This window comes from Cervus elaphus, chromosome 9, assembly GCF_910594005.1.
Source record: "Cervus elaphus chromosome 9, mCerEla1.1, whole genome shotgun sequence".
Lineage (NCBI taxonomy): Eukaryota > Metazoa > Chordata > Mammalia > Artiodactyla > Cervidae > Cervus > Cervus elaphus.
In genome coordinates this window covers 93,271,768-93,295,652 of record NC_057823.1, presented here as the reverse complement: position 1 = coordinate 93,295,652, position 23,885 = coordinate 93,271,768, and the positions used below count along the sequence as shown (strand labels likewise).

The 23,885-nt window shown below is 40.0% G+C and overlaps 1 protein-coding gene across 4 annotated transcripts in view; it reads left to right on the top strand.

Annotated features, from left to right (window-relative positions):
- KIAA0825 (KIAA0825 ortholog) overlaps nt 1-23,885 on the top strand; it is a 416,740-nt gene that overhangs the window by 343,388 nt on the left and 49,467 nt on the right. The window lies entirely within an intron of this gene.

Here is a 23,885-nt window from a genome sequence, read left to right as displayed (position 1 = left end):
TCATCTCCACAACATCCAATCCATCAGCCACCAGAGTGACTATTTAAAAAGCAAATCAGATACCATGACTCTCCTTTCTCAAAGCCCCTCAATGACTTTCCAGCACACTTAGGGAAACTACAAACTCCCGCAAGGCCCCGTGTGACCTGGCTTCCCGCCCACCTCTAGCCCCATCCCTTCTCACTCCTACCTCCTCCTTGCCAGCCTTCTCTTCCTCACAGATGGCAAGCCCACACCCCCACTACAGCCTTTTCACTTGCTCCCCTCTTGCCCAAGAACACTCCTCCTCCGGCTCTTCACACTGCGGATCCCTTCTCATCATCCAGGCCTCAGGCCCAGTGTCCCCACTGAAAGGCCTTCTCTGGCAAAAGCAAACTACCCATACTCCTACAACCACCCTGCTCCAAATCAAAAAAGTCTCTGAAGTATAGAAGGAGTGGACTTTGCTCGGCTTGCTACAGTATCATAGGAAATGAGTTTAGAAAGTTTATGGGGAAGATTATTAGAGCAACATCTGAATGAAATTAGCAATCAGCTAGGAAAGAAGAGTCAAAAGATGAAAAGGAAGAAGAGGTTGGGACTCAGTGGACATAAATATGTGGCTAGAAAGGCAAGACTCTAAGAGAACTCCAAGAGATGGAAGCTTAGAAACTAGAAGGAATAGGAACTCTCGGTGTAAAGACCAACATTAATGTTAGACTCTTCTTGGAATATTTTATCATGCAATATTTTTATACAGGCAAGAGAGAAATAAATGACACAGGAAGATCATTTTAGAAATATAAACAAGCAGGACAGCTTTACAAGCCTACCTGAAACAAAACTTTTTGCTATAATAAAAGTAATAGCATAAACAAGGTCAGAAAACAGAACAAAAAACTCCTCAAACTAGCCTTTCCCCTGAATGGACTATATTAATAACTGTATTATTTATGATTTGTGAGTCTGATGTGAGTATTTGACCACTTAAGCCTAAATTTAAAAATATATAAAATCAGATTTGCAATAAGAGAATGGGTGTGGCAACATCTGGCGGTGGGTCAAGGGCATAATGCAGTGAACATCTGCAATGCGTAGAATCATCCTGTCTTTGATGACAAAGGCGATCTCTAGGTTAGGTGGTGTTTCTTTCAAACTTGACTCTTTTTTATTAAATTGACGTATAGTTGATTTACAATATCATATTATTCTCAGGTATACAGCTCAGTGATTCAGTTACACACACACACACACACACACACACACACACACACACACATATTCCTTTTCAAATTAGTTTCCCTTATAGGTTATTACAAAATATTGAGTATAGTTCCCTGACTAGACAGTAGGTGCTTGTTGGTTGTCTCTTTTATATATAGAAGTGTATATATGTTAATACCAAACTTCTAATTTATCCCTCCCCCTCCTTCCTATTCGGTGATTGTAGATTTGTTGTCTGTATCTGTGAGTTGTCTATTTGTAAATGAGTTCATTTGTATCATTTTTGTTTAGATTCCACATATGCTTTGCTGTGCTTAGTCACTCAGTCCTGTCTGACTCTTTGCAACCCATGGACTGTGGCCCGCCAGGCTCCTCTGCCCATGGGGTTCTCCAGGCAAGAATATTGGAGTAGGTTGCCGTGCCCTTCTCCAGGGGATTTCTCAACCCAGGGATCAAACCCAGGTCTTCTGCATCGCAGGCAGATTCTTTACCCTCTCAGCCACCAGGGAAGCCCAAGAATACTGGAGTGGTAGCCTATCCCTTCTCCAGGCAATCTATCCAACCCAGAAATCAAACCGAGGTCTCTGGCACCACAGGTGGAGTCTTTACCAAATAAGTGATATATATATGTGTCTTTCTCCGTTTACTTCACTTAGTATGAAAATGTCTAGGTCCATTCATGTTGCTGCAAATGGCATTATTTCAGTCTTTCCAATGGCTGAGCAATATTCCATTGTATATGTGAGATATATATACCACATCTTTATCCATTCATCTGTCAGTGGATATTTAAGTTGCTTTCACTTCTTGGCTATTGTAAATAGAACACATCTATAGAGTAGTCTCCTAAAAGGCTTTTCACTGTGCTTCTGTTTATGAAGATATACCTATGGATTTTAAATCTTGAATGCTTTTGTATCATTTAAGATACATAAGAGACACAGGTTCAATCCTGGATCGGGAAGATCCCCTGGAGGAGGACATGGCGACCCTCTCCAGTATTCTTGTCTAGAGAATTCCCTGGACAGAGGAGCCTGGCAGGCTACAGTCCATGGGGTCACCAAGAGTAAGACATGACTGAGGTGACAGCACAACACAGCTTTCATACTATATAATTTTATCTTCACAATAATTTGTGAGTTAGAAAATTCCCTTATATACAGGTGAAGAAACTGAGGTTCGGTGATTCCAGTTCTCCCAAGTTCTCAGCTCAGCTTAATAAACAGTAGCTATTGCTTTTGTTTCTTGAGAACTGAGACAAAGCACGATCCCTGCAGCAAACTGCTGAAATCGTCATATTCCTCCACTTCCTTTTCCCACCCCACCTGCTGTAACTCCTATTCCCACAAGCCATTCAGTACTTCTTCAACCCGGTAACTCTTGTGAAAAATTATATTCAGTCTTAGGGCAAGTAAGGTTCAGAGCTTTTTAAATACATCTTTCAAAAAGTGTTACCACCTGCTGAAGATCTCCGTAATAATTAGAGATCCATGAGGTGTCAAAATGACTAATGCACAAACACTTGAAGAGGCTCAGTATCAAGGAATAAGAGAAGAACTTAAATACCTATCTTGTGTTTTCATAGGTGTGACCTACTCCCTTGAAAAGGCCATTTCAATCTCAAATTTCTATTACTGTTTATCATCCAAAAACATTGTTCAGTAATGTCTCATCTCTGTCTAAGAGCTGTCCCAATATTTCTCAGGGAACCATGTCAATTTGAATTATAGTACATGCTACTTAGATACAGGAGAAATAAGTTTAAAACGCTGAAGGCATTGGATCTTTTCAAAGAGGTTCTTAAGTGCTATGAAAGAGAATAATCATAACATGCTAATTCATAGATTCCCCATCTTTATGTTCCTTGTTCTTTCTTCTTCTATGGCCTCAGGCAGAATTCTGTCATTTATCAAAATCATTTCTGTGTCCAAAATCCTATTCTTCAGTATTGACAGTATATGATTTTCAAAGTTAAAATAATATAATTTTTTATGCATACAAATCTTGTCTACTATCTGTTCAAGTATTTTTAAAATATTTATTACACCTTGATCCCTAATTACTTTATGCAGAGAGGCAAATGGATTTATTACAATAAAAAAACTTTTTTTTGTATGAGTTATGCAAAGATCAAGTCTAAGCAAGAAATACATCTGTATGAAATTTTTCATTGCAATTTGGGATCTCTCACAACTTTTTAGTAAATTGCAACTCCATTACTCTTTATTCCCCAGGGATAGAAAGAATGCACTTTATTTTTTGGCAAAATAAATAAACACCCTGAGCTGGTAGAAATATCAATTACAAGAGTGTCTATCCTGAAAGTCACATTCATTTTGTTTGTTATTGCAAGTTATTAAAAGGCTTCCAGGCATGCATATAAAACCTGAAAAACAACGATTGAATCTATCATATTAAATTAAAATCTCTCCATAAAAAAGTAAACCCAAGTAGTTTATCAGTTAGGGAGTGCCATGCTGCCCCAGAAGTCAACACAAATAAGACTTTATTAAAACATAACTAAAATGAAGTTCCACAAGAACCCTCAATGGGAATTGTTCTGCTTCAGATTCAAATAGAGTAAAAACATATCAGCGGGCCTCAATTTTCTTAAAGTAACAAAGGAAGAAAAGCAAAATAAATCCCATGTCCAACAACTAGAATTACACTTGAGAAAGGAAATATGGCCTCAAAAAGTATATGTGAAGCATAACCACACCTCAGATTAGACAAGTCCCTGCTTTTAAAGCAGACAGTTCATCCTGTCTGGTTTTGCCTAATATTTGTCCCAGTGCTAAGTTTCTTTGATCATTTATCTATTTCTTAATGTACCTTCTTAAGTCAATCCCTGCAATTCTATGTAGTGGCCATAAATTGGCAGTCCAGTTCACTGTCTTTTGTTATCTTCATCACTTGTCATATCATTAAATATTCTTTTAATGATAGTTCTCTATTTTTTCCCTTGAAGCAACTCACATGCGCACTTGTAGAAAATCCACAAGATATAGTCAAATGTTGACAATTAGGCTAAAGTACAAATAAGTTAGGCTTCAAGATCCACTCGGGTCCCAGAATGTTAGCTGTAACTTTCCATCTCTAACCAGATAAATAAATGTTAGCACACTCCATCTGAAAGTTGATGTTATACATTATCATTTGAAATGTCTACAAAATATTTCAGGGAATAGATGCCTCAAATTTATTATATGAAAGATCTATCACTGGACATTTGCCTGGGCTCTAATATTTTATTTAAATAGCATCATGATAAAAATCCCTAAGCTCTTTGAACATCCAACCGGATAGGTAATGACTAGAATATCAATACTTTTGATATAGAAGTAAAAAATACAAATCAAAAATCACCAACAGTTTTCAAAGACTTTCCTGGCAAAGTAATTCTCCAGATAGTTAAGATAAATAAAATTATTCTATTAATATCTCCAATTTTCCTACTTCTTTGTGTACCCAGTGAGCTACAGAAAGCAAAATAATACAAATGTATTGTTAAGTGTTTGTTTAGCTTTTAAAAGAAATAGCCCTCATATTAAACGGTATGTAATCTTTCATGCTAGCCTCAAATATAAAAGATGTAGAATTACTTCTGCAAACACAAAAAGGGAGTTCTGCATTTATGATGATAAATGTTTAAGGAGACGCTACTGTATTGCTCATGTGAAATTGTTCTGGCATTTAGATGAGAAATGGGCCCATAGGAAACAATTTCATTCAGCACAAAGATGTACCTTGAGGCTCTCCTGAGCCACATACAACTTACATTAAGTTTACTGGCTTCTGTATGCTGAAGAAAGCAAAGTAACTATGAACAAATGTGTGGGGCATTATCCTCTATGTGGTGACGCACCAGCAAAGGCCACTTCTATCTTTGAATCTGCCGTATCAGCATACTTCTTTTGTTGACATGACAATAGCAAATCTGTATAGGAGGTCCTCCTACTGGAAATTAAGAGCTTTGACACATCTGTTCACAGTCCATTGGCCAGAACTAGTCACATGGTTCTAACTCAAAAGAAACACATGGACTTTTTAGCAAGTGTGACTGTCACCATTATAGACTTTAAGGTCACTTACCATCTAGTCGTGGCTTTTTTTTTTCCAGTTTTTGTCATGGCTATTCTGAAAATTTGGGTGTTTGAGAAAAAAATTTTAAGTAATTTTTATTATAAAAATTGAATTGTAGTCCTATTAGGGAAACGAGAGAAGAAACTAAATTGAAAACTTTTAGTGAAGACTAGGAAGAAGATGGCTACCAGTTCTGGTCAAAGTGGAAACAGTTTGCTTTCCTCTAGCAGTGATTTCAGTATTTCCTAGATTTATAATTTTATCTTGCCTTTCGAATCCCCGGGTAGCTTCTTTTCCTAAAGATCTTTTTTTATTCTTATATTTATGCATATATAACTTATTCTCCATGCTTGAACCTAATAGAACTGTTTGCATCACACAGTTTGTATGTTCAGCTTTTTCATTTAGGAGATTGTACAACTTTCAGACTTTGCACATTGCAGGTTTTCAATACACGTACATAGAAAATTTGATTATGTATAGCACACGTATGTTAAGGCCATTGCCTAAGAAAAAATTAGGTGGAAAAGACCTAACTTTTAAGGAAAGATACTTCAGTCTCATACAGTAATTAGAGTAGACCCAAGTGTGTTGTAAAGACATGGGATACAGACAAAGTGCGATCCACCCTTGGAGACAGAAGGGTCCCGGGCCTCCCTTGGAGATAATGGGGGAAAGGAGCTGCTTCTTGAAGGCAGTGGTACTAGGGCAGTCCCAGGAGAGGAAGATTTAGCCATCAGCAGGACTCAAAAGAGTGTCGACAAAAAGGCACGACCCAGGTAGAAGTACATCTTTGGACCCACAGTTTCCCAAGTGAACATGTTTATCACTTCCCCTTAGTCATTGCTAGGTCTTACTGCTTTGAAGCTCTTTAAGAATATTGTAAATTGCTTACTCCTATGTCATCAGTATAAGTAATTCTTAGTAATTATCAAAACCATTGGTAGTTATCACTTCATGTCCAGTTGCCCTTCTCTGGTCCACATTAATTGATGAAGTGAATCACAGCACCTTCAGTAGAAAAGATTTTAATGCTATCTAAAGAAAACTTAAAAAAGTATTCCTTTCTGACAAATCTGATTCTGATAATACTTTATTTATATCTTTTTTTTAGCATCATGACAAGAAATGGATTTTATTTTGGAAAGGAATCATTTTGAATAATTAATCATCAGTAGAGTTCAGTTCAGTTCAGTTGCTCAGTCGTGTCCAACTCTTTGCAACCCCATGAATCACAGCACGCCAGGCCTCCCTATCCATCACAAACTCCTGGAGTTTACTCAAACACATGTCCATCGAGTCAGTGATGCCATCCAGCCATCTCATCCCTTCTCCTCCTGCCCCCAATCCCTCCGAGCATCAGGGTCTTTTCCAATGAGTCAGCTCTTCACATGAGGTGGTCAAAGTATTGGAGTTTCAGCTTCAGCATCAGTCCTTCCAGTGAACACCCAGGGCTGATCTGCTTTTGGATGGACTGGTTGGATCTCCTTGCAGTCCGAGGGACTCTCAAGAGTCTTCTCCAAAATAACAGTTCAAAGGATCAATTTTTCAGCGCTCAGCTTTCTTCACAGTCCAACTCTCACATCCATACATGACCACTGGAAAAACCATAGCCTTGATTAGACGGACTTTTGTTGGCAAAGTAATGTCTCTGCTTTCTAATATGCTATCTAGGTTGGTCATCACTTTCCTTCCAAGGAGTAAGCGTCTTTTAATTTCATGGCTGCAATCACCATCTGCAGTGATTTTGGAGCCCCAAAAAATAAAGTCTGACACTATTTCCACTGTTTCCCCATCTATTTGCCATGAAGTGATGGGACCAGATGCCATGATCTTAGTTTTCTGAATGTTGAGCTTTAAGCCAACTTTTTCGCTCTCCTCTTTCACTTTCATCAAGAGGCTTTTTAGTTCCTCTTCACTTTCTGCCATAAGGGTGGTGTCATCTGCATATGTGAGGTTATTGATATTTCTCCCTGCAAGCTTGATTCCAGCTTGTGCTTCATCTAGCTCAGTGTTTCTCATGATGCACTCTGCATATAAGTTAAATAAGCAGGGTGATAATAATTAATCATGGATTACTCTAATTAGCAGAAAATAATTATAGCTTGGGCACAGCTCTTTAGAAGGCAAATGATAGAGTAAAAGACTATTGGAAAAACAATACCACCTGATAGATGTTGAGATGAATCCAACAGAAAGCTTTCCTTTAAATCAATCTTTTACTAAGGCATTTCAAATTCCTCCCATTAGAAAACTATCATAGTTTGCAGGACAAAAATTATTAGCAAGCATATGTTGTCAGTTAGAGAATATTTTGTGTCATAATTAAGACATCTTTAATGATTCCTAAGAAAGAAAATATAGTTTCACTTGTTGCTTTGGCAATACATTCTGAATCAGAACTATCTTATACAGACTCAGCATATTTGTACACTGTAGGGATGCTTACAAAATGTATGTGGAGTCTTGCATATTAATTTCACTTGGAGAATGTTTGTCACATGATTGACATGACAGAGTTGCATATGTGGCTGCTGTCTTTTCAGAGGGGCTTGTAGGGACAGAACATGTGGCAAACTGATGTGAAAAGGTAACACACAGAGAGAATATCCCATCTGCAATCAGTTTCTGTAAAGACTGTCAGTAGGACCAAGCTCACCGGAGAGTACAATCCACTCAAATCACATTTTTTAGCTGAAAGAGTCTGGGTGTGGGACACAGGAGATGTATGCCCAGACATGGCACGACAAGCACTTAGCTAGTCCCTAACTCTGATTGAACAAGTCTCATTGTGCCTATTTACCATTTATTTATCATTAATAGGATCCGTCTCACAGGTTTGTAACACAGTAAAGACGAAATCTAAGATCAACTTTTCAAAGTTAAAAGCAACAACAACAAAAAATGATAAAGTATTATTTGGTTAGAATAGAGTCTTAATATATTTTATTTTTACCAATAAAAACAATGATAGTGTTGGAAATAAGGAGTATCTGATGTATGGTTGAAAAAAAGCATGACATTTTCATATGAACATCATATAGAAAAACAAATAAAACGATGCCTTATGAAATTGAGGACAGCTTTTATGATTATAGAAGCTAATTATGTAAGAGTGCATCTTTGCAAAGAAATACAAAATGGCATTCCAGTCATTGGTCATAAATGGCCCTTTAACACATTTCTCTGTGATTTTCCAGGTTAGGTTCCAATTTAAGAATAACATTCTTGCTCTTTGGGTCTTTGCTTTTTTTTTTGACACCACTTTTCTGCTATCAGCTAGAAAGCTGTTTTTCCTGATTGCTCAAAATACTAAGTGGGATCAAGGTTTATGCTTTGAATAAATGAATGGGCCCACCAGCTCAAAAAGACCATGGCACCCTTCCATCCTATCATTATACCACCCTGTCCCCTCTTCTTCTTTTCTTTTGTTACCTGATATATTAAATTAAATATTATCTTGAGTGAATTGCCACTGAAGCACAGGTTGGTTGCCTGGGAGAAGAGAGAAAGGCCCAAGAATCCCCTTCAACCTTCTCCCGTTAGTTATTAGCATGGATCCTTCTATCTCATTAGCTAAAATGTTTAACTTTGCAGTGAAGGCCAGGTGCCCTCTTTGACTAGCATTTCAGGAGAATCTGCCTCCTGGTTGTAATAAATGACTTTTAAGTTTCCTTTGAACCATAAAATGTTTTATTACAAGTAGTCTTACATAGCCTGGAGATGGCTTGAAAGAAAAAGGAAGAGCGATTTCTAAACAAAATTGAAATAGAAAGGTCATTAGGAGAACAAAACACTTCAGTTTTGGTTGGACTAGTAGGCAAAAACATGGGTGAGAAAAATGGAGACCACTGTAATATCTAACCAGTCACGTACATTCTAACTTCTTAACTCTTATATCCAGAAAAGGCAATGGCAACCCACTCCAGTACTCTTGCCTGGAAAATCCCATGGACAGAGGAGCCTGGTAGGCTGCAGTCCATGGGGTCTCGAAGAATCGGACACGACTGAGCGACTTCACTTTCACTTTTCACTTTCACGCATTGGAGAAGGAAATGGCAACCCACTCCAGTGTTCTTGCCTGGAGAATCCCAGGGACGGGGGAGCCTGGTGGGCTGCCGTCTATGGGGTTGCACACAGTCAGACAGGACTGAAGCGACTTAGCAGCAGCAGCAGCAACCCTTGTATCAATTTCTTTCTGAGCAGGGGAAGTGGGTTTCAGCAAAAACAAAAACAAACAAGATTCTTTGGTGGAGGAGGAGAAAGAAAGGAGACAGTATATATGTTCCCTCAGTGATATGAGAAACTTAACACAAATTGGAAATAGATAACTCATTCCTAGAACTACTTAGATTTTCTATGACATTTAAACCTTCAGTGCTCAGGCCTCTTGGTGACAGAAGGCACAGAAGAGCTGGAGAGTAGTAAGCAAAGTCTGTGATTTTTGTCCCCTTCTTTTGTCTACTGGGCCTTACACCCTGATCTTTAGGAACCTCCTTCTCTCAGAATGTTCCCTCCTCTGTCCCTTTGAGGACTCTGCCCAGGAGAGCATACCTTGCATTTGAATTGACTGAGGACCTCAGACCTCAGATCTAGTGGAGAGCCCTTTGTTGCTGCTCAGTGACTCAGTCAGGTCTGACTCTTTGCAACCCCATGGACTGCAGCACGCCAGGCCTCCCTGTCCTTCATTATCTCACAGAGTTTGCTCAAACTCATATCCATTGAATTGGTGATGCCATCCAACCATCTCATCCTCTGTCATCCCCTTCTCCTTCCACCTTCAATCTTTCCCAGCATCAGGGTCTTTTCCAGTGAGTCGATTCTTTGCATCAGGTGGCCAAAGTACTGAAGTTTCAGCTTCAGCATCAGTCCTTCCAATGAATATTCAGGATTGATTTCCTTTGGGATTGAATGGTTTCATTTCCTTACAGTTCAAGGGACTCTCAAGAGTCTTCTCCAACACCACAATTCAAAAGCATCAATTTTTCGGCGCTCAGCTTTCTTTATAGTCCAACTCTCACATCCATACATGACTACTGGAAAAACCATAGCTTTGACCAGATGGACCTTTGTTGGCAAAGTAATGTCTCTGCTTTTTAATATGCTGTCTAGGTTGGTTATAGGTTTTTTTCCAACAGGCAAACGTCTTTTAACTTCATGGCTGCAGTGATTCGGGAGTCAAAATAGATAAAGTCTCTCACTGTTTCCATTGTTTCCCCATCTATTTGCCATGAAGTGATGAGACCAGATGCCATGATCTTAGTTTTCTGAATACTGAGCTGTAAGCCAACTTTTTTACTCTCCACTTTAACTTTCATCAAGAGGTTCTTTGTTCTTCTTCACTTTCTGCCGTAAGGGTGGTGTCATCTGCATATCTGAGGTTATTGATATTTCTCCCGGCAATCTTGATGCTTGTGCTTCCTCCAGCCCAGCGTTTCTCATGATGTACTCTACATATAAGTTAAATAAACAGGGTGACAATATACAGCTTTGACATACTTCTTTTCCTATTTGGAACCAGTCCGTTGTTCCATGTCCAGTTCTAACTGTTGCTTCCTGACCTGCATACAGATCTCTCAGGAGGCAGGTCAGGTGGTCTGGTATTCCCATCTCTTTCAGAGTTTTCCACAGTTTATTTTGATCCACACAAAGGCTTTGACATTGCTGATAAAGCAGAAGTAGATGTTTTTATGGAACTCTCTTGCTTTTTTGATGATCCATCGGATGTTGGCAATTTGATCTCTGGTTCTTCTGCCTTTTCTAAATCCAGCTTGAACATCTGGAAGTTCATGGTTCATGTACTGCTGAAGCCTGGCTTGGAGAATTTTGAGCATTACTTTGCTACCGAGTGAGATGAGTGCCATTGTGTAGTAGTTTGAGCATTCTTTGGCTTTGCTTTTCTTTGCAACTGGAATGAAAACTGACCTTTTCCAGTCTTGTGACCACTGCTGAATTTTCGAAATTTGCTGGCATATTGAGTATAGCACTTTCACAGCATCATCTTTTAGGATTTGAAATAGCTCAACTGGAATTCCGTCACCTCCACTAGCTTTGTTCATAGTGATGCTTCCTAAGGCCCACTTGACTTCACATTCCAGGATGTCTGGCTCTAGGTGAGTGATCACATCATTGTGATTATCTGGGTCATGATGATCTTTTTGTATAGTTCTTCTGTGTATTCTTGCTACCTCTTCTTAATATCTTCTGCTTCTGTTAGGTCCATACCATTTCTATCCTTTATTGTGCCCATCTTTACATGAAATGTTCCCTTGGAATCTCTGATTTTCTTGAAGAGATCTCTAGTCTTTCCCATTCTATTGTTTTCTTCTATTTCTTTGCATTGATCTCTGAGGGAGGCTTTCTTATCTCTCCTTGCTATTCTTTGGAACTCTGCATTCAAACGGGAATATCTTTCCTTTTCTCCTTTGCCTTTCGCTTCTCTTCTTTTCTCAGCTATTTGTAAGACTTCCTCAGACAACTATTTTGCCTTTTTGCATTTCTTTTTCTTGGGGATGGTCTTGATCACTGCCTCCTGTACAGTGTCACGAACCTCTGTCCATAGTTCTTCAGTCATTCTGTCTATCAGATCTCATCCCTCGAATCTATTTCTCATTTCCACTGTATAATCATAAGGGATTTGATTTAGGTCATACCTGAGTGGTCTAGTGGTTTTCCCTACTTTCTTCAATCTCAGTCTGAATTTTGCAATAAGGAGTTCATGATCGGAGCCATAGTCAGCTCCTGGTCTTGTTTTTGCTGACTATATAGAGCTTCTCCATCTTTGGCTGCAAAGAGTGTAATCATTCTGATTTTGGTATTGACCATATGGTGATGTCCATGTGTAGAGTCTTCTCTTGTGTTGTTGGAAGAAAGTATTTGCTATGACCAGTGCGTTCTCTTGACAAAACTCTATTAGCCTTTGCCCTGCTTCATTCTGTACTTCAAGGCCAGATTTTCCTGTTACTGCAGGTATCTCTTGACTTCCTACTTTTCATTCCAGTCCCCTATAATGAAAAGGACATCTTTTTTCCTTTTCAAGATACGTGGCAAGATACATGGGGTGAATTCTTGGAGCAAGCACTCCAGTTTCATTGGTGCACAGGATCAACTATATGATATTCTGGCAACCTCTTGTTTCCTCAGAGCTCTTCTGGAATGTTGATTTTGCAGTTTGGTTTAGTTCAGCAGCCGTCCCTTGAATGCCCACCCAGTGCCCAGCATGGTGCCAAGGCAGAGCAACAAAAGACGAAAGGCACACACAGTCTTTGCCCTGAGATCACTTACACTGGGGAAAATCCTTTCAGGTTTTAGAGTTACTAGAGATATTCTTGAACTCCTTGGAATACTGGGTGCTGAGAAGCCCCTAACTCAGCAAAAAAGCAGGATGGTTAGAACACCGTCTAGGTGGATGAGCGGTAATTAGGGGAGAGACAGAAGCAAAGGTGTTCAAAGCACAGGGGAGAAAAGCATGTAAAGCAAAAGGTGAGAAACAGCATTTGAGTTTGGGAAACTATAGATAATCCAGGATTCTAGAACATTCATTCCAGTAGTTTCTAAGAGGTTTCCTTACCACTTTAATCCTTTTGGGTATGTTTGGTTTTTGGTGTGATAGTGAGATGTGAATATAGTTCTACGGCTTCCATTATAGGTGTGGACCACACCCTTCACTTAAACAATTTGGAATTACTAGTAGTGTTTCATTCCCAGAATACGATGTATTTGTGTTAGTGTTACATTATTATTTATACCACATGATGATTTTGTAACCACACATTGCATGTATTCAGTGTTCTATGAATTTTTTTGACTCGATGAGCCCCATGATCATACATTATTGGGCAATATATCCAAGGTTATAAAAGAGGCCACTAACAAGACATTTGCAAATTGCTATCTTCTTTTTTGATAAGAAAATCTACTGCTTTGTAAGTGGTTCTGATTATAATTCACTCAACCCCTTTAGTATCATGTATTGATGCTTTCAGGACCATATATTTCCTTATGTCTTCAGTGGGCTTCCCTGTGGCTCAGATGGTAGAGAATCTTCCAGCAGTGCAGGAGACCTGGGTTCGATCCCTGCGTCAGGAAGATCCCCTGGAGAAGGGAATGGCAACCCATTCCAGTATTCTTTCCTGGAGAATCCCAGGGACAGAGGAACCTCGTGGGCTACAGTCTTTGGGGTCTCCAAGAGTAGGACATGACTGAGCAACTAACACATTATATTTCCGTTATTTGTCAGTACCAAAACTTAAATCACCATGATAGATTCTGTTGTCCCCCACCCCACCCTCTCAATTTTTGAAAACAAATAAAACCCTGATATCTGAACATATGAGCAAAAGTGTTCTTCCTAGACTCTAGTTCTATCTTCTCTATTCTGGTCTAATAATAACTCTTTGAAATAAGTTTTAAGAAAGTAAGATTTAAAAAATAAAGACAGTCATTTTAAAATATAAGCGTAACTACCATTTGGGTATGTACAACTAAAGATGCTGTTCACTGGTTGACTACTAGCTCAGCCTTTGATGATCCTGAGTATAAATAGCATATGTGACATTAGGGATTCATTCCCAGCTCAGTTTTGTGAATCAGGGTGGAAGCTAATTTTCATGATTCCTCATCTGAGGAGGAAGCTACTATGTGCAAAAGACGTGAAATCACCACTGAGAATGTACATTTGTTAAGAGCAAAGCTTTTATTCTTTTGTGAAGTTCTCCTATTATGCTATTTATTTCAACTTTAAGGCAATTAAAAAATGACATATACAAGTTGTTTGAAACTGTGTCTGTACTCAAAAAGCAAAATGGAAAATTAAAAGATGGGAGTAATTTAAGTTTGAAATGTTTCATTCAGTTATCTAGATATTTGAGATCTGAAATGTTTAAATAATTGCCTCATACTCTTCTTCTACATGTACACAATAAAAAAGGGGGAGAAATCCTTTGAAACGATCATAATTTCCTCTTATGTCAACATTAATATGTCACAACATTTTTTTGTTTTATGAGATTCATTTCCTGTTGATGTGGAATTTTAAGGTGAAGATAATCATAATAATTAAGGAGTAAATGTGTAAATGAGGGCCTGATTCAAGTTATTTAATTAACACAGATGCATAAAAATTTGGCAACTAGAGGATTAAAATATGATCTAATTTTTTCTGTACTTTTCCATTCTCCTAAACTGTCACCAAAGAGAGGGCCATAGTAGAGATTTACAAATGAGTAAAAAATATATACATATCAGCCAGTTACTTCCTGCTCCTTTGTGACTGTCTAGTCTAACACAGACATACCTCATTTTATTGCACTTTGCAGATATTAAATTTTTTTTACAAACTGAAGGTTTATGGCAACCCCATGTTGATCAAGAAGTCTATGAGCACCATTTTCCACACAGCATTTGCTGCCTTTGTGTCTCCGTGTTACGTTTTGGTAATGCTCACAACATTTCACACTTGATCATTATTATTTGTCACGGTGATCTGCGATGTTACTCTTGTGGTTGTCTTCAGGCACCACAGATCACGCCCATGAAGACAGCAAACTGAATTGGTTGTTGTGTGTTCTGACTGCTCTCCTAGGTGTGTTCCCCCATCTCTCTTCTTCTGCTTGGGCCTCCCTATTTCCTGAGATGCACCAGTATTGAAAGTAGGCCAGTTAATAACCCTACAATGGACTCTCAATGTTTTAGTGAAAGGAAGAGTTGCCTATCTCTCACTTTAACAAGAGCTAGAAGTGAGTACAGTTATTGAGGAAGGCATTTCAGCAGCAGAGACAGGCTGAAAACTAGGACTGTTGCATCAGTGGGCTTCCCTGATAGCTCAGTTGGTGAAGAATCCGCCTGCAATGCAGGAGACCCCGGTTCGATTCCTGGGTCGGAAAGATCCACTGGAGAAGGGATAGGCTGCCCACGCCAGTATTCTTGGGCTTCCCTTGTGGCTCAGCTGGTAAAGAATCTGCCTGCAATGTGGGAGACCTGGGTTCAATCCCTGGGTCGCGAAGATCCCCTGGAGAAGGCAAAGGCTTTGCACTCCAGTATTCTGGCCTGGAGAATTCCATGAACTATATTGTCCATGGGGTTGCAGAGTCGGACACGACTGAGCGACTTTCACTTTCACTTGCATCAGTTAGGCAAGTTGTGGATACAAAGGAAAAGCACTTGAAGGAAATTAAAAATGCTACTCCGGTGAACGCATGAATGATAAGAAAGCAAAACAGCCTTTTTGCTGATACGGAGACAACTTTAGTGATTTAGATAGGGATCAAACCAGCCAACTTTCCCTAAGCCAAAACCTAATCTATAACAGTCCTAACTCTCTTCACTTCTGTGGAGACAGAGAGTAGTGAGGAAGCTTGCAGAAGAAAATTTTGAAGCTGGCAGAGATGGGTTCAGGAGGCGGAAGCGAAGAATCCCTCTTTATATCCTAAACATGTGAGGTGAAACAGCAAGTGCTTATGTAGAAGCTGCAGCAGGTTATCCAGAAGATCTAACTAGGATAATGAATGAAGGTGGCTGCTCTGAACAATAGACATCCCATGTAGATGAAACAGCCTTCTATTTGAAGAAGATGCCATGGAGGGCTCCCACAGCTAGAGAGAACTCAGTGCTTGACTTCCAAACTTCAAAGGATAAGCTGACTCTCTTATGAGCGACTGATGCAGTTGTTGAAGCCCATTCTGAAAATTGTAGGGCCCTAAAGAGCAATCCCACTGCTGGGCATACACACCGAGGAAACCAGAATTGAAAGAGACACGTGTACCCCAGTGTTCATCGCAGCACTGTTTACAATAGCCAAGACATGGAAGCAACATAGATGTCCGTTGGCAGATGAATGGATAAGAAAACTGTGGTACATATACACAATGGAAAAGAATACATTTGAATCAGTTCTAATGAGGTGGATGAAACTGGAGCCTATTATACAAAGTAAAGTAAGTCAGAAAGAAAAACACCAGTACAGTATATTAACACATATATATGGAATTTAGAAAGATGGTAACAATGACCCTACATGTGAGAAAGCAAAAGTGACACAGATATAGAGAACAGACTTTTGGACTCTGTGGGAGAAGGTGAGGGTGGGATGATTTGAGAGAACATCATTGAAACGTGTATATTACCATATGTGAAATAGAGCACCAGTCCAAGTCCAATGCATGAAACAGGGCACTTAAAGCCAGTGCACTAGGACAACCCTGAGGGATGGGATGGGGAGGGAGGTGGGAGGGGTTTCAGGATGGGGGCCACATGTACACCTGTGGCTGATTCATGTTAAGGTATAGCAAAAACCACCACCATATTGGAAAGTAATTAGCCTCCAATTAAAATAAATTAATTAATTTTTTAAGAAAAGAATTATGTTAAATCCAATCTACCTATGCTCTCTAAATGGAACAAAAGAGGCTGGATGATAGCACATCAGTTGACAACATGACTTACTGCATATTTTACGCCTACTGTTGAGACCTTTTTTTCCCCCCCTTTGGCCAATCCAAGTAGCATGTGAGATCTTAGTTCCCCTGCAGTGGAAGAGCAGAGTCCTAACCCTGGACTGCCAGGGAACTCCCTGTTGAGACTTTCTGTTTAGAAAAGAAGATTTCTTTCAAAATATTATTGTTCATTGTCAATGCACCTGTTCACCCAACAGCACTGATCAAGATGTACAATGAGATTAATGTTGTTTTCATGCCTGCTAACACACATCCTTTCTGCAGCCCATGGATCAAGAAGTAATTTCAACTTCCAAGTCTTATTATATTAAGAAATACATTTCATGAGACCACAGCTGCCATAGATAGTGACTCCTCTGACAGTTCTAGGCAAAGTAAATTAAAAACCTTCTGGAAAGGAGTTGCCATTCTAGATGCCACTCTAGATACCAGGAAAGTCCCACTTTTATTAGTACTGTATTATTACCTTGCTTTCTGTTCCTTACAGTTGAAATCAATACCTATATACGGTAAAATGAACCAGCTAATCATTTATTCCCAGCTGAGAGAAAAATGATAAGGTGATGCATTGTGGGTCCTGGACCAACCTAAACAAAGCATGATGGGAGAATCTCCTTTGGATGGGATAAAATGACTAGTCTTCCCTAAATACACCAGAATCACAACAGAGGAGCCCAGTATGGGGTTCGGAGAAGGCAGTGAGATAATGAATTCTAGTTTGGACATAAACTTTGAAGTGGCAGGAGCTGATCTGGGTGGAAGCAGCTAGAGTTGTAGCTATGAATTTGGAGCTCATCAGGGAGGTCTGGGTGGTTAAGAGTCCTCAGAGATGCCTCAGGGTTTACAGAAGGTGACATTAGGTCCTGGAGGAGGAAGAAGGGATTTTGTTGTTGTTGTTCAGTTGCTGAGTTGTATCCAACTCTTTGCAACCCAATGGACTGCAGCACGCCAGGCTTCCCTGTCCATCACCATCTCTCAGAGTTTGCTCAGATTCATATCCATTGAGTTGGTGATGCTATCTAACCATCTCATCCTCCGCTACTCCCTTCACCTCCTGCCCTCAATCTTTCCCAGCATCAGGGTCTTTTTCAGTGAGTTGGCTCTTTGCATTAGGTGGCCGAAGTATTGGGCTTCAGCGTCAGTCCTTCCAGGGAATATTCAAGGTTGATTTCCTCTAAGATTGTCTGCTTTGATCTCTTTGTAGCCTAAGGGACTCTCAAGAGTATTCTCCAGTACCACAGTTCAGAAGCATCAATTCTTTGGTGTTCAGCCTTCTTTATGGTCCTACTCCCACATCCATACATGACTACTGGCAAAACCACAGCTTTGACCATATGGACCTTTGCCGGCAAAATGATGTCTCTGCTTTTTAATATGCTATCTGGGTTTGTCATAGCTTTCCTTCCAAGGAGCAAGTGTCTTTTAATTTTATGGCTGCAGCCACTGTCCACAGTGATTTTGAAACCCAAGAAAATAAAATCTGTCAGTTTTTCCACTTCTTCCCCATCTGTTTGCCATGAGGTGATGGGACCAGAGGCCATGATCTTAAGAGTGGTATCATCTGCATATGTGAGGTTGTTGAGAGAGGAAGACAACTAGAATAGAAGAGTGCAAGGAAGCAAAGGGGAAAGTGTTTCATGAAAGAATGAACATTCATTAGTTCAAATGCCCAGAGAGATCAAATTAGATTGGGACTAAAAAGTTGTTCATTAAATTAGGCCAGTGGATTGCTGTGGCCACTAGAAAATGCCTTTAGCAGTAACCACCCTTTTCAAGAGGCTTCTGAGAGAAGGAAAGGAGACCAAGCAGTAAGGAAATGACCATAAAAGGTAACTAATAAAGCAGTAACTAGAATGCCATAATCAAATGGATTTTAGGAAGATGAATCAGGGAAAATTAGAAAAATCCAGAAAGCCAGTAGACTACCTAGGTAAATGAGATTAGCAATAATAAAAATAGAAGGGATGTTTAAAAAATGTATTTGTTTGTATTAATTGGAGGATAATTACTTTGCAATATTGTTATGGCCTCTGCCATACATCAGCATGAATCTGCCATAGGCAGACATGTGGCCCCTCCCTTCTAAACCTCCTTCCCACCTCCCTTCCCACCCTGTCCCTCCAGGTTGTCACTGAGCATCAGCTCTGGGTCACCTGCATCATGCATTAATCTCCCACAGGCTGTCTCTTTTACATATGGTAATATATATGTTTCAATGGTATTCTCTCAGATCATTCCACCCTCTCCTTCTCTCTCTGTATTCAAAAGAAGGGATTTTAATTCCTAAATTGTTTTGACTTCATCTCATATTTAGCTCCAGAGGAAAACATACCTACACTTTCTGTATTTCAGCTCATCGATTTTTAAAAATATCTCACCCTTTGCAACCCTCACACTAAGTCTAAGGTCAAATCCTTCTTTGTTCTATGATGTCTTTTCTCCATTCCACAGCCAGTGGTGTTTCCTTCACCCTGCTAGGATGCTTGTGTTGGTCTCTCCTCTGGTCTGTGTAAAATGTACTTGATGAATGAACATTTCTGCTTCATGTGCCCTAGGTTCACGTTCTTACTACTCTCACCAGCTCCTGATCTTCTTTGGTAATAAATTCCGAATTCTACTCTGCCCTTATCTCTTCCTGATTGCCAGCTGTGATCCTTTTCCCTTTCCTCCTCTGTCATTCCATCTTGCTTTCTGAGTCCCTGCATATTTGTCACCCAATGCTTTCTACTACTTGAAAAGTTGCCTTTCTGAAGCTCTCACTTCTCTTATTTTTTGAAATTGTTTGCCTATTGTATTTCATTAATGAATCCCTCAATAGAAAAGAAGCAATGTTACATTAACATTTTCATTTGGATTACCCTCCTCTTGAACAAGTATCATATTTCATACATATAATTCAAAATGTTTTAATGATTTTTTCTTTGTCAGAACTCAAGCAAAACCCTCACAGAAACACAAAGGGTGTCCTAAGGCCCAGTAGCTTGTCATAGTTGCTCAGGTATTTACTGGTATCTTTCAGTTGAATTGAGGCCTTTTAACTCCTGGAATGCTAATATAACTCCTTAAGTCTCTAGGAATCATTAGGACATCAGCCAGTCTTAATGCTGGCAAAGGAGAGAAAGAAGAAATACGATCTGATTAAGGCAAGGGTGAAGATTTGATTAAGGCATGGCCCTGACCTAGGACCAGGGCCTATCTCTCCTGTCCCTGCGGCAGGCCACTGCTGACCCGTACGTCCTCAGGAGACACTCAGACACAGTTCTGGCTCTGTCTCTGGGGGTCCTCTGGGTCCTGGTGCCCACAAGGTTTGTTTGAGCCCTCTGAGCATCTCTGGCGGGTGTGGGGTTTAATTCTAAATGTGATTTTCCCTCTCCTACTGTTTTCCTGGGGCTTCTCCTTTTCCCTTTGATGTGGGGTATCTTTTTTTTGGTGGGATCCAACAATCTCCTGTCAATAGTTGCTCAGCAGTGAGTTGTAATTTTGGAGTTCTTTGCAAGGATGTTTGCATGGGAGTATTGCCTCCCTCACGGCAGAGACTAGATTTGTTTCTTTACCAAGATAATAAAGATAATAACTGCCTTAGGGGCAAAGGTTGGGAAGCCCTGCTGGCAGCCAGCCCTCTTAGAAGACTGGGTTCCTAAATTTGAGGTTCCTCAACTGTTACCCAAACCCACCATGTATACAGCATCTGGATTGTCCTGTGTTACTTGAGGAGCAAGGGTAACAAATGTGAACATCAAGCTGGCATTGTCCATGATACCTTGAGTATTTAGGTCTTCGCCTCTTTCCAAAGGGCCCTGGCCCTCAGCCAGCAATTATGAAACTGAACACAAAAGGAGAAGGGGGCAGCAGAGGATGAAATGGTTAGATAGCGCCACTGATCCAATGGACATGAATTTGAGCAAACTCCAGGAGATAGTGAAGGACAGGGAATCCTGGCATGCTGCGGGGTTACAAAGAGTTGGACATGACTTAGCAACTGAACAACAACAGCAATGAACCTGTTGGCAGACTACCCTTTTAGCTTGCAAGCAGTGTAATCTCAGACCCTTCACTTTTCCTGATCAAGTTGTCTGTTCAGTGTAGACCTGCATATTGTAAATCCTTGAAAGAGATGTTCTATAAGACATTGTTTCACAGTCTTGACATTACATGTGTGTGCATGTGTGTGTGTGCTAAGTTGCTTCAGCTGTGCCTGACTCTTTGCGACTCTCTGAACCATAGCCCGCCAGGCTCCTCTGTCCTTGGGATTCTCCAGACAAGAATACTGGAGTAGGTTATCATGCCCTTCTCCAGGGAATCTTCCCTACCCAGGGATCGAACCTGTGTCTCTTATGTCTCCTGCATTGGTAGGTGTTTTTTTTTTAACCACTGTCGCCATCTGGGAAACCCTTAATTATGAACAATATAAAAACAGGAGCTCAAGAGACACGATTGTTCATTTTCACATTGAAGAGTTCAAAAGAAAACTCTTTTTTGATTTGATTGGGAAAAATTTGAGAAACACAAGATTATTCTGTGTTTAAAATTTTCTTCTTTCAGCTACAAATCTATGGAGGATCTGTATAGTGCAAATCCTTGCTATCTAATAGGCTTCTCTGGTAGATCAAGGAGACCTGGGTTCGATCCCTGGGTCAGGGAGATCCCCTGGAGAAGGGAATGGCTATCCACTTCAGTATTCTTGTCTAGAGAATTCCATGGACAGAGAAAGCTGGCTGGCTACAGTCCATGGGATTGCAAAGTGTCAGACACAACTGAGTGACTAACACTTTGCTATCTAACAGATATTAAATATCATGAATGTATGTTGAAATCGCACAAGAAAATTCTGCATACTGACTGACAGCAATCATAGAATTAATAGCATAGACAAGGCAGCCATTGGCAAACAATTACCACTTATGTCTAAATGCCAAGGAACAATCGTGTGTTTATTTATGTATTTAGTGGTCTCTAACTTTCCAATGTTTATTCAGGGATGGGCACATAATTTATAAAAATACACCACTTTTTTTACTTGTGTGTGCAAACATGCATGTGTTTAAAATGCCTAGTTGTATGTCAGAAAATGTTAAGGATATGCTTTGTCAGGGAATATGATGACCCAGGATTTAAAGAAGATAAAGAATGTTCACTTGGATGAAATGTGAATAGATGAGATCTAACAGGGAATGGTGTTTGTAAACTTAAAAAAAAAATAGTAGGCAAAAAATGCAAAAATAAGAAAGAAAAAACTATTGCAAGCAGGACCCGAGATGGCAGACAAAGTATACAGGAGACACAGGAGACAGATCTTACTTGAACAGACCCAGACAACAATAAGATAGAAGTCAGTTCAGTTCAGTTCAGTTCAGTTCAGTTCAGTCGCTCAGTCGTGTCTGACTCTTTGCGACCCCATGAATCGCAGCATACCAGGCCTCCCTGTCCATCACCAACTCCCGGAGATTACTCAAACTCATGTCCATTGAGTCAGTGATGCCATCCAGCCATCTCATCCTCTGTCGTCCCCTTCTCCTCCTACCCCCAATCCCTCCCAGCATCAGGGTCTCTTCCAATGAGTCAACTCTTCGCATGAGGTGGCCAAAGTATTGGAGTTTCAGCTTCAGCATCAGTCCTTCCAATGAACACCCAGGACTGATCTGCTTTTGGATGGACTGGTTGGATCTCCTTGCAGTCCAAGGGCCTCTCAAGAGTCTTCTCCAACACCACAGTTCCAAAGTAGTATATTTTAATAGGGAAAGCTGGAAATACAGTATAGGATGGTGATAAATATGGCCCTGAGCAGGCAAGACTTCCTACAACAAGGACCACTAACCATGTGAAAGGAGGCGTTCACCATGATGACATGTGACCTTAATCCAGAAGACAGGTGACTGAGGAGCCCAGAAACCTTATGTCTCCAAACACTGGAAGACAGTAATTTCTGCTGGTAAAAGAAGGTAATACTCCAATACTTTGGCCACTTGAAGGGAGGAACTGACTCATTGAAAAAAACCCTGATGCTGGGAAAGATTGAAGGCAGGAGAAGGGGACCCAGAGGATGAGATGGTTGGATGGCATCACCAACTCAATGGACATGAGTTTGAGCAAACTCTGGGAGTTGGTGAAGGACAGCAAAGCCTGGTGTGCTGCAGTCCTTGGGGTCGCAAAGAGTCAGACTCGACTGAGTGATTGAACTTAACTGAAAAGAAGGTAAAAGAGGAAAAAACAAGAATTTGTTATACCAAAGTGCCTATGATATGGGGAAAAACTATGCATTTGAACCATTGGTATGAAGCAGAGGCATTCTAGTTTTAAAGCCACAGATGTCACTTTCTATGGCAGAGGTGAAATTGAATTAAACTGCTAAATTAAATAAACATGAAATACACTAACAGGATTTCTAAACTATACACTATTTGAAGATTTAGTTTACTCTTGGGGCACCCATCTCTGGTATAAAAAAACAAACAATGGGATGGAAGATATCCTCTAAGAAAATCAGAGAAAATGGAAGTTAGGAACTCAGATTTTGACATTTACTGACAGTTGTTTTTTTTTTTTCCTCCACTCTCTTATCCCTGGGTGGAGGCAGAAAAGATAGGGCAATGATAAAAACTGCTTAGCTTTGGAAACATGGCCAAAATCTGAAACACTATCATAGTTAAAATACTTATAAGTGTCAGTCATTCTTTTACTTTTACACTATAACTGTGCTTATTATTCTGTTAGATAAAGCCTCTTGTCATTATACTCTAGGCAAAGCTGCTAACAGGGAAACTCAGATCCATACCCTAGACCTAATTTTCTAATACAGTTCCTCTTTGATCTCCTGCATCTCTGAATTTAATTACGAGGTCTCACTTGATGCCTTGCTGTTGTATCTTTTGCTCTTCTTGCTTTCTTGTAAGAAAGAAGAGTTTTCTGCTTCTTTTAAAAGCATGCTCACTTTTAGTTAGTTCCTTGAAAGGTGTCACCCTCTACTTCATGTTGCTCCTTGGGTCCTTTTATTCTTTGTCTCCTGAACTGACACAAGTTACCATCTCAACACTGCAAATATAGCTTGTAGGGCCCATTTCCTAGGAATATGATGTTCAAAAGCGCCAGACATCAGGATGACTCTAAGCCATTTGATGAGTTCTCTGTTACATATCCTCATTTGCTTCC